At 42.2% G+C, this 8,721-nt stretch overlaps 1 long non-coding RNA gene across 1 annotated transcript; it reads right to left on the bottom strand.

Moving 5' to 3' along the window:
* Positions 1-361: 361 nt before the first annotated feature.
* LOC135419347 (uncharacterized) lies at positions 362-5,496 on the bottom strand. Its single transcript, XR_010432952.1, has 3 exons — positions 3,711-5,496; positions 1,021-3,159; positions 362-936 (listed from the first exon to the last, which is right to left on the bottom strand). It is a non-coding gene; the product is annotated as an uncharacterized LOC135419347 (long non-coding RNA).
* Between the last annotated feature and the right edge of the window lie 3,225 nt (positions 5,497-8,721).

Raw genomic sequence — 8,721 nt, 5'->3', positions numbered from 1 at the left:
CAGTTAGTGTCTTGTGAAAATCACACAGGTCCCCATAGGGATTAATCAAACATTTACAGCTCTGACTTACAATGTTCTTCAATCCCTGGAGGAAAACAGTACCTTTTCACAGATTTTAAAATCTAAGCAAAAAAAAAGAGAGAAACTGCATCTCTACTTGTAGAAAGTTAGTAACCCTAGCTTTAAGATGCACTTCAGTGGGAACACTTGTGTGTTTATATCCAAGATTGTATGCTGAACCTTCACAAACTGTGACCTCAACCCTCAGGCATGTATATATATATATACACATACATATATATAGATAAATAGATAGATAGATAGATATAGATATAGAGAGATATAGATATAGATATGAATGTATGTATAGGTAGACACATGGTGAGTACCCATATATGTGTGTACACACACTGTGCATGTATAGGAACTTCAAAATGGAAAAGAGTATTTGGGAATTTCAGAAAAGGAAACTCCTGTTTATTTGATAATGGAAACAAAACCACCACTTCAATAGCAATTCATACACCGCTGTCAAAGCAAGCTCTAGGTGGATGCGCAGACCCGCGGGTTCTCTGTAGTTGCTGAATTCCTCCCCGTGTTGTCTTTATCAAAGAGGTAAATGTAGATTCAAAAAAAATTGCTTTGATGTGCAAGACATTACAGAACAGCAGCTCCATTCATTGCAGAGAGAGTCCATTATTTAAGTCTCTCAGGCAACTGCACAGATTTCCCATAAAGGGAAAAATAACAGGACTGTGGAAATAAAGCCTCCAACAATATGTATTCTGCCTGCTTCTGGAGTCTTTTCCTCTGTTTTTCATGTCTTGATTCTGTCAAAGGATATTAGGCTTGGGCTTATGCACCGACAGTCCCCGGTGGGCAGTCACTCCTGACTGAAGCAATACCTGTATCCTTGCCAGACTTTTCTGTCCCCGGCTGCAAGAGTGAAGGGAGGTATTGGTAAGAGGTGCTGAAGGCTCACCACCTACCTTTTGTCCTTGAGACTTCCCCTTGGCTTACCTTAGCTTTTGCTCCAGCACTTGCAACAGACCACAGGGCCCTCTGCAACTTGAAGGGATGGGGCAGCTCTGGCTCAATGCTACTGGGGTGCTGCAGGCTGAGCTGGGCTCACCCTCAGGGCAACATCCCCCATGGCGGTGTTCATGTATGGATATGGGAGCTGGGGCAGAAGGAAAAGGGAAATCAAGCCCTGTCACCCCTACAGTGGCAGGACTGCTGTCAGACCAGCCAGGTGACGCATCATGCAGGCACTCTTCTGTGACAGGAGGGGGAACACAGTTTCCCCGTCTCCCCTCTGTACTGTCATAAACCATGCCAATGTGTAGAAAGGGTCTGTGAAATTAATTATACTGTGAGTGCTTGGTAACCAAATGAATTGTAAATTGTACATTATTAAAACAGCATCAGAGCACCGACTGATCTATTATTCTTGAGGGAAATGTATGAAGATAAGAGCTTTATGTGCTTTAGGGGTCTTTTCAGCCACCACACAGCCAGCTTCCTAAGAAAAAATGTGGCAATATTTTGTTACTGCCTGAGTTGCAACTGACACAATTATGTATTGTTTATTTTTATTACTTTGTCTCATATTTAATATAGATGAGGCAGTATACAGTACAAGTCACATATACATGCCCAGTCCCCTTCTGTTTATCCTGCTTCAGATTGCATTTGGGATTAATCACCCCCACATTTGTGTAAAAAAAATAAATCGGTGCAGAAGAGTGAGATAAATATTGAGAAGTATGTCCTTTTGCACAAATCATGTAACTAACAAGATGCACAGCTATTATTAGCTAATCATTTTGCCTGGAGGTTGCTCCTTGTTGCCTACCTGTCTTTCAGCTTCTGAGAATTGTAAGTGGGCTCGGTGGGGAGCTGTATGTTCAGAAAATCCTTTTAAATAATAATAGGAAAGAAAAAGACCATGGGTTTAGGTGTACATGCATGTTTTTCTCCTTCTTTTCCACAATGCATGACCCACTTCACCCTCCTCTCATGCAGCATCTGATATCCAGGAAACCTGGTTCTCATGTGTGCACTGGCATCTGATGGGTTAATACAGCCCAAAACCTGCATGCCCTCCCTTCTAGTGATGGTAGCTTGCTGTAGGACTCCTTATAGGCAATCCCTCCTACACATCACATAATGGTCCTTTTCACCTCTTGCCTCCAGCAGAAAGATACACATCCTTCTACAATCGGGGGTGTGTATGGGAGAAAGGGAGATCTTTTTTGTTTGTTTGTTTTAATGCCCCTGTTGAAGAAATGGAGGCAGAAGCTACTCCAGAATAGCTTTTCTCACCGGATCTCCTTTATATTTCCTCCTTAAGGAAGATGCACAAAGACTATGCCCTATCCATGTTTGCCAGTGAAGAGGAGAAACCTCCTCCTCCCTCCAGCTGGAGACACATCTCCTGACCCAGCTGCTCAAGGCAGTGAAATGTTGGTTTCTACAGGCACCGCAACAGTGGTCCCATACAGACAGGCAAGCTTTGGGGGTTGTCATACACTACTGTAACCGTAAGTGTTTCTTTTCTGGTGGAGAGGTCCAGTGGCAGCCAGTTGCATCCTCCCTCCTTCAGAGAAGACCTATCAGAAAAAAAGTTTTCCTTTGACTGCAAGACCTAAATGGGCATTCAGCAAATCTCACAACTCAAACAGTCAAAGATATTGTTTCAATTTGAATGAAGGCTCGTTTAAGGTAGTCCAAAGAATTTCAGGACTTGGCCTCCCCTCTATTCAGGCACCTGAAACAATGAAATTGCCCTGGCTAAATAACTTCCATAACGGAGTAAGGCATCTTTACTTGCTTTCCAATTTTTTTTAGAAGAAAAAGAATTTATATTTTAGAGAATTTGCATTCTTCAGAAAAACTCTCCTTTGGAAACTATTTAATATTATGAAGTACGGTGTTGCCTTTCTTGCCACTCACCAGCCCCACTGGAATCACTAGCATCTTTCGGCAATGCGCTGCCTCCCGCTCCCCGGGCAGCCTTTGACAGGAGGTGCACTGCGCCCTCAAATTCAAGAGAGGGCAGCATTTTCCTTAGGCTGCTCCAAAGGAAAGGGACGACTCCCAAGTGTGTAGAAGAATGTCAGCAAGTGAAAATCGCCAGTCACAAAATATACGAACATTCTGAAAAATTAAATTTAATGGAAGTAATCCAGTGTTTTTAGAACTTTACATTAAAAAAAAAAAAGAAAAACCAAAAAAAACCCACCAGCCACCCCAAAATCCAAACAAGCTCTTAATTAATCAACGATGTTAATGAATATATCACATCTATGTTCAAGTTCTTTGTGTGGTCTGTTGTGCAGCTGTAATGCTGTCTCTGCAACACTGCAATGACTTTGCCACCAACTTTTGCACTTCAATAGCTAACTAATAATCGATAGATGCACTATGGATAAATACCACATATGAATGAAGTGCTAAACTGTGCCTGAGGTAATTAAAGAATCCACTGCCCTCTCACTAAAGTCCCAATTCAATGAAATTCTTCAAACTATGCCTAAAATGCTACGAGGCTGTTATTTTTGATTACTTAAGTATCTGCTCAAAAACTCGGAAAATTAATCCAAAGCAAAGAATCAGAGTTTTGTGATGTAACTCCAAAATGTGTCTTCTAGTATGAAATAATCACGCATGCAAAGAAGTCATGCTCCTTTCAGCTGACTGTGACTTACCTTCTGTTTGTGAAGAGTCCATCCAATGTTTGCTCTGCTGGAACAGCAGCACAGCGCTGACTTCTACAAGGAAATTCTAAGGAACAAGATATATTTAAAGTATGCACTGGATTGTAAAATAACTTAGAGGGCACCCAAGCATAATACAACACTTTTTAGTTTACCCCCTACTCAACTTTTGGTGCGATGTTACCCTCCTGAAATAACTGTACTGTCAGCACTGTCTCTGGCGCGTTCAGCCAGGTTGCCTGAATTACAGAAGAGCCCAGGACAGGGCAAATACACATTTTCATTCTCTGTTTGCATGTAACAAATAGCAGATGTTGCAATATTGAAGACGCACACCTGATGTGACTAACAACGGATTTCTAAAATATTTGCCCTAAGATGAGAGTCACCCTGCTATTAAGCATTTACTTAACAAAATCTGTACAAAGGGAAATGTTGTAGCAATTCTGCTTAAGATGGAGCAAGCTACTTGAAATAAAGGTTTTTTGTGTGACCTTGGGCTAAATTTGCATTACCAGAAGAATGCAGACCCGAGCTTGAGAATACTTGCTTCCTACCAGCCTTTAATACCCACTAAAGAATCCCTGAAGGAGCCTGTCGAACCCAGGACTCGGTGCCACTGTCCTCACAGCCACTGGCCCTGCATTCCCTCAGGCGGCAGCCCCTGCCATGTGACTGTCCCCGCGGTCCCGGAGATGTGCCAGCTGAACCCTCTCGCATTCAGTGGAGGCACCTGGCACGGCACCTCCCGGCAAACCTGCCAGGAAGCAGGGTCAGCCCTTTGCAAATAAACCCTGCCTGATCTGAGTAGCACAAATGGACGCCTGGAAGATTAATTCATCCTCTGTAATAATACAACTACTGTTTGCACAAACCAGTGGCATGCAATAGTTTCTTATTAAAATGCTCAGGATATGCATTAAGATCTCTCTAAACAAAGTACAGCTTAAGGACAGGAGAGAGTGAAAAATTTCCTTGCTTACAATTTGCCACTCTCTCATCAGATTTGATATAAAGCTACAAGCAGCACTGTAAATGGACCAGCGAGTTGTCTAATCATCTAGAACACCCTCACGTAATTTATATTGCCTCTTAATTTCTGTTTTGTAACCTCCATAGCTGTCTTCAGTGAATCACTGCGTATATCTCTACGCCGAGAGCATATCGGGGAATAATTTTTCCCTTTGTTTCCCACTTTCCAACAATGGAAGCATGCAAATTTCAGCAAGGTATGTACCTACTGCATTAATCCTTTCTAATGTGATTCCAGTCATCTCTGCTTTTAAAGCGGAATCTAAAAGATTATTTTTACTGTTTCCATTCTCTATTGTGGCATACAGTTTTCTTGCTGAAAGGATACCCATCTAACTCTATACACACAGAGATGAATATACATTCAAATCACAGATACATATCAGTATAACACACATCACAGACTGGAAACACGTTATTAAAATTAACTGCATTACAGAGAATAGATGTATAGACAAAACTGCTGAGATACTCGACTCTCCCTATTCCACCGTGCCTTAACACTTGCTGCAAACCTGCCATCCCTTTGTAATGCAGTCTTGAGATGCTTAATCTGCTTTCTCTCTTCCATCGATGTAAATCAGCAGCAAAGTTGCCTGTGGAGGAGCAGAGTCTGGGGGATAATTGTGGCCTGGTGGTTTATCTATCTGTAGCTGCGTGCACAGTGGGTCTGCTCACCAAATTTTACTGTGTGTATTTTTTCAGGCTCCTTTCCAGCAGGGAGTTAGGTAGTAAGAAACAACAAAACTGGTTTAATGCACCAGGTAAATCAGACCAGCTTATTGTGAAACCTATCACCACATATGATTGTTATGATAATAAACGCGGGTGAGCTCTGGTTATTACATGCACAGCCCTGTACTAACTGCTCCCTACTGCTCACCCGTTCTCTCACTTTAGCAACACCCCACACACCTGTTCAAATAATATTACTATTACCTTGTGTTGACACCACATCCACCCTTTCCTTTCATACAACAAGAGCTCCTGGTGAACTGTAAATGGAAAGCTTGCGGTAGCAGAAGCCGATTGTTTACCTGTCTCCAGTTTGTTGCCACAGATACTTGGTTGGGAAAAGGGAACAAAGATCAGTTTGACATCCTTGTTAAGCAGGATTTGCCCCCCACCTTACCCACAAAAGGTTATGAGTTGCTATTCGAGTCTGAGCTCCACAGGTGTGCCATCACACCTGTCTGAAAGAAAACAAAATACTGTTTGTTTCAATATGGCTATTGCCCCAGCAAAATAAAGAAGACCTTGCCCTGCGACACAGACACAAGCATTTGTTTTAATATTTCAATGAATCCAAGCAAACACTGACTGATAGCTCTATTTATATTTAGCATACAAGCCAAACACAATGCACGCTTCCACAAAAATCGATGGCAGTGAGCATCCGACCGTGCCCTGCCCACTAAACTCATGGGCAAACTCATGGCAAAACTCCACTCAAAACCCATTTGACAATGGAAAAGAGGATGTTATAACTTTCGAGTTGTTTCAGAGCCAGGTTGGATGGGACCCTGAGCAACCTGGTCTAGTGAAGGTGTCCCTGCCCAAGGCAGGGGAGTTGGAACTAGATGATGTTTAAGGTCCCTTCCAAACCCAAACCATTCTATGATTCTATGATTAACAGGAGACTGAGTCCAAAGCCGTCAAGGACAGGTTTGGCATCACAATGAATTTCCTTCACTGTTTAGCCCTGCTGGAGCTGCTGCTGTTATTGAGTTCTAGTAACTCATTGCATTGAGAGCTATCATGGTTAAAGAACAGGGGAAAGTTGAAAGCTGTGAGTCCTGGTGCTGTTCTGCTTTGTCAAAGGCTGCGCCCAACTTCCTACACTAGTGACAACAGTGTAGGTCCAGAGTAAATTGGCAAAAAATGGTAAAATTTAGCTACTAATTGAGGCCTGGAGGAGAAGGCATAATAGGATTTTGTCCATGCAGAATAGTGCACTACAGAGCCCTAAATGTACCCATTCATTCATGTGAATTTGCCATTTGACATCTGCTGAAGGTGATGGAAAGACTTCAGTGGGCATTTGATCAAGAGCTGAGTCACTGGAGTTTCCAATGCTTTAGGTAAAAACATTTTTCACCAAAAAAAACCATTTTTCACCAAAAAGGGCTAATGAAAATTTTTTTTCCCGTTTTCCAGCTAAAGCAGTGCTCTATTTCTCCTACTTAATATTCTTATTAGACTCCTTATCCATATCTGCTTCCATTATGGTTTAAACACCGTTGTTCATAGTCAGCTGTAAGAAGGTGTCCCTACTTTAGAAGAGGAACTGTGGTAGAAGTGTAGTACCAGCTAGTTTGGAGGGGGTTTGTATACTGGGTTGCAACTTATGTAGAGAAATGTCCTTGAGGCAGGGAACATATTTTATTTATTGCTTTATTTATTGCATATGTCAAGTTAATGGAATCCCAAATTATGAAGACGCAAAACACAGTGTGAGTATTTATCAGCACTGAATGTTTTTATGTGCTCCAAAATAACTTGGGGTTTCCCAGCTGACTGTGAGCAGCTTGCTGGTTTTGAAGATCTAGCACCTTTGGAACTGAAGGGACAAGCACTTGGAAAGAGAATTAATTGCTTGGACAGCAATACCTCTTTTTTTTTCTTTTTTCTTTTTTTTTTTTTTTTGTATTCTCATCAATATCAAGTGATGAAGCCTCTGGGGGATATTAACACAAGTAAACTAAACACAGGAGTGGGACTGTTTAAACAAGGTTAGACAAAAGCCTTCATATTACAAGCAAATGAATTTGATAGCAATTTTTTATGTTTCCACCTCTATTGTTGCAGACATCTGCATTTAAATAAGAACATTATCTTTCTCAGCCCTGGTTTTCCTCCTTCATTAGCCTGCATGGAGGTCTCAGACCCTCTTATTACACAGGCTACTCCTGCAAGGACCTGGGATATCACTGGGCTCCCCTTGCAGCTTTCTACTGAGGTGGGGATATAACTTCTGCCTGCTCCCCCACTCTCTGAGCACAGGAAAGGATTTGCCTTGGCTAACAGCTGTGGAGGCATGAAGTCATCTGCGTGTATGCTTTTGCTTCCATGTGCCCTGCACCTTCACATCTGCCCCGGCTCTGCTAGCTGCCTGGCAGGGAGTTCCCCCAGAGCTGCACCCCAAAACCACCCCAAGCCCCAACAAAACCCTGCTGGCACCTGAAGCCCTGAGGCAGCTCACAAGGCAGTGCTGGTATATTGGTTTCTACTTACCTGATGAGCCTGTCCTGCACATGAACCAAGAAACTCATTAAAGCCAGACAAGGCAATGTTCTTCTGCATAATTGATCCCCCAGAACTCCGATGCTCCTGCCGGGATGGATCCCCCAGTCTCTGCACAGACACATCCAAAGTCAAGGGGAAATGTTTGGCCCTTGGCACCCTGTCCACCCATCCCTCTGAGGCCAGGCACTGCTGCCCTCCTAAGCCCTCCCGAGGACCCACTACCTTCACTGCAGCCCACATTTCTGGCCCTGTGTGTTTCCAGGGCTGCTGGAGAAGGTAAAGGGGAAGAGAAGATGAAGTCTTAAAAAACTGATCCAAAATGGATGTATGTTTGTCTTACTCATTTGAAGTAATCTTTCCTGTTACCACATTTTTATGGGGATCTTTCCAACCTTCTGAAAAGGTTAAGCAATATTAAGCAATTAAATTTAAATATTTTAAAGAAGATATAGATGCTAGAGTGCTACAAATATAGACACCAGCACCTCTGAATGAAAAGTTAGCCTGTTGAATAAATAATGCATATTTAAAAATGTCTAAATAGGAACTTACAGGATAAACTGTAAGAGCTTCAAAGCAGCCATTGATCCATGGAGTACATAATATGCATGTTAAAAATTTTTAGAATATTTATTTACATGACACATGGCTCAGAAGAAGCCATTATGGTCCTTAAGCAAATTATACATGTGAAAATTGTCAAAGTGCTTCTCCAGAAACAAGT

The sequence above is a fragment of the Pseudopipra pipra genome, chromosome 1, assembly GCF_036250125.1.
Source record: "Pseudopipra pipra isolate bDixPip1 chromosome 1, bDixPip1.hap1, whole genome shotgun sequence".
NCBI lineage: Eukaryota > Metazoa > Chordata > Aves > Passeriformes > Pipridae > Pseudopipra > Pseudopipra pipra.
The sequence above is the reverse complement of the archived record's forward strand: the minus strand, read 5'-3'. Positions and strand labels throughout refer to the sequence as shown.